A 2,500-nucleotide genomic window follows, 5' to 3' on the forward strand; every position below is an offset into this window, starting at 1 on the left:
AACCAATTAAACCTACATAAGTATAGTGTTAAAGGTTGATTGTTGGTGCGATTGTGGATAATGCTCTAAAAATAAAACATTTACAGAGCAAAGTAGGCTGTGTATTCATTGAACCTTTTATTTATACTGGAGAGATCAATTGAGGTGTGTGTGTGTGTGTGTGTGTGTGTGTGTGTGTGTGTGTGTGTGTGTGTGTGTGTGTGTGTGTGTGTGTGTGTGTGTGTGTGTGTGTGTGTGTGTGTGTGTGTGTGTGTGTGTGTGTGTGTGTGTGTGTGTGTGTGTGTGTGTGTGTGTGTGTGTGACACCCTCATTTGAGTCAAACAAATGCAAAGCCAAAACCACAACATATACACAATATACTATAAAGAAAATGTATATACTATCTAAAAAAATATATATTATATACTATCTATGATAAAAATACACAACAAGCTGATAAAAATTAAATTAAACATGTTTCCACGTTTTTAATTGTTTATTTCCACATTTATTTATTTATATAAATTAAATTTTTATTTTTTGTCTTCAATCAGTTTGTTTGACATTCATCTTTTATTCTGAAAAGTCTAACCAACCGGTAGTGCAGGCAGATACCGGAAGAATCTTAAAGAACTACAAAGGAATCTATTGTGACTACAGACATACACAACCACTACAGCAACAGACAGGAGCCGTGAATTAACGAGAATTAACCGGTTTTATTTGATCATGACTGGATGACACGTGGATTCTGACGCTTGTATCAAACGAAAGGAATAATTTAACGAGTTTTATTGTTTGATGAAGAAGTCTCCGGTGAGTAAGACGTTAAAAAACCGGCTTTGTTTACATCTGTTAGCATCTTAGCAGCTAGGAGGCTAAATCAGGGAAACAGCAGTTATATCATATGTTCTGTATTTACGTCCAATTGTTAAAATGCGACGTACCTCACGTGATATTTGTAGATTAAATTACATATAGATAGCTTTACTTTTACTCGTTTAGAACCATTTTCTTAATATTTCAAGTTCTCAATCAATCAATTAATAACTTAAATTTACGTAGCATGAACCTAATGCACGTTACAATTAAGATTTATACATTAAAATGTGTTAATTTAGAATGATTTTAGCATTTAATTTGATCTCTTGTGTCACCCAAAACATATTTTTTAGCCTCACTAATGCCATCAAAACATTCTTACTTTTGGCTAAAGGAGTCTATACTAAATCAGTATCAACAAACTGTATTGGAGAGCTTTTAATAATAGTTATCTATCTATACCCAAACCAATGGCTACTAGACTTTTGTGACATGGATCCTGAAAAAGTATTGAAGTTAAAATCAGAATTCTTCTTGAATTCTTCTTTATAACCCAAAGCTAAAGAGATGTCAAATGAAATTATAATATGTTTTAAACAAAATAATGTGCCTGTTACACTCATTCCACATATCGATGTAACGCAGTGGTTCTCAATTATTTTCTGTCATGCCCCCCCTAGGGGACAGAATTTTTTTTGCGCCCCCCCCCCCCCCCTAAATTGAAAAACTATTGAGAACCTGCTAATATGTATTTATCTGTACAAAACCACTGTATGAGTTTCTGGCACGAGCATTCTGCATACAATCACCTTATTATCAAATTAGATAACAAAAATTAGCTGAGATAACTTCTGCAGCAAAAAAAATCAAAGTTCAGTTTATTAGCTCAATTTGTAACATTTAAACAAGACTGCTCAGTCTGTGTGAATCTCAGGACAGAGAAACAAGAGCAAATGATTCACTGAGGTTTGTATTTCATTCAAAAAAAATTTAAACTGTAAACATAGTTAAGGTGGTGTTTTTTTTATTAGTATAGGCCAATAGGCCTTCTGTGATGCGATAACCAATAATTCATTAATGTTATTATTAGTCTACTTGCTTGATTTCTTTTTAAATAGCCTACAGAGACACTTGGAGACACGTGGACATTTATTTACTGCAAATCGCGGCCTTTCGCGCGGATATGACCATACACAAGCACACATCGCGCTTGCTAGCACAAAAAAAAATTAAAAAATTGATCAGTTGGAAATCAAGGCAGCCCGCGCCCCCCCCCCCCCCCCCCCCCCCCCTGACAACTCACGGCGCCCCCCACCATGTGAGAAGCACTGATGTAACGTATGGAGTAATATTGGAAAATATTTTATACACATCAAAATTTCCGGAAACAACAACATAGAACCAAAGCATTTTTAGTTGAATGAAAATAAATTCATTTAGCTGCAAAGTAACTCTGCAATTCCATTTGTCCTTCATGTCTTATTGCCAGTATAAATGTCGCTAAATTGCATCATAATAAAAAGCTTTAAATGGAACTTATGTGTATATTTCAAGGTGAGAGTATGGAGTTATATATATATATTGATATATCATGATCATGTATGTTTCTAGGTGTGAGTATGGAGTTATATTGATATATCATGTATATTTCTAGGTGAACAGAAGATGGATATTATTATTATGTATATTTCTAGGTGTG

General features: G+C 34.2%; 2 protein-coding genes across 11 annotated transcripts in view; one reads left to right on the forward strand and one right to left on the reverse strand.

Annotated features, from left to right (window-relative positions):
• The window catches only part of LOC307256516 (scavenger receptor cysteine-rich domain-containing protein DMBT1-like), a 394,296-nt gene that overhangs the window by 173,803 nt on the left and 217,993 nt on the right, over window positions 1–2,500 (reverse strand). The gene's annotated exons all lie outside the window — the stretch shown is intronic.
• Window positions 663–2,500, forward strand: part of uvssa (UV-stimulated scaffold protein A) — a 48,440-nt gene continuing 46,602 nt past the window's right edge. For both annotated transcript variants that reach the window (XM_080035522.1, XM_080035523.1), the window contains exon 1: window positions 663–795. The gene's annotated coding sequence lies outside the window, so the exon portion shown is untranslated. The remainder of the gene's footprint in view (window positions 796–2,500) is intronic.

The sequence above is a fragment of the Ammodytes marinus genome (assembly GCF_949987685.1).
Source record: "Ammodytes marinus genome assembly, chromosome: 10".
NCBI classification, from domain to species: domain Eukaryota; kingdom Metazoa; phylum Chordata; class Actinopteri; order Uranoscopiformes; family Ammodytidae; genus Ammodytes; species Ammodytes marinus.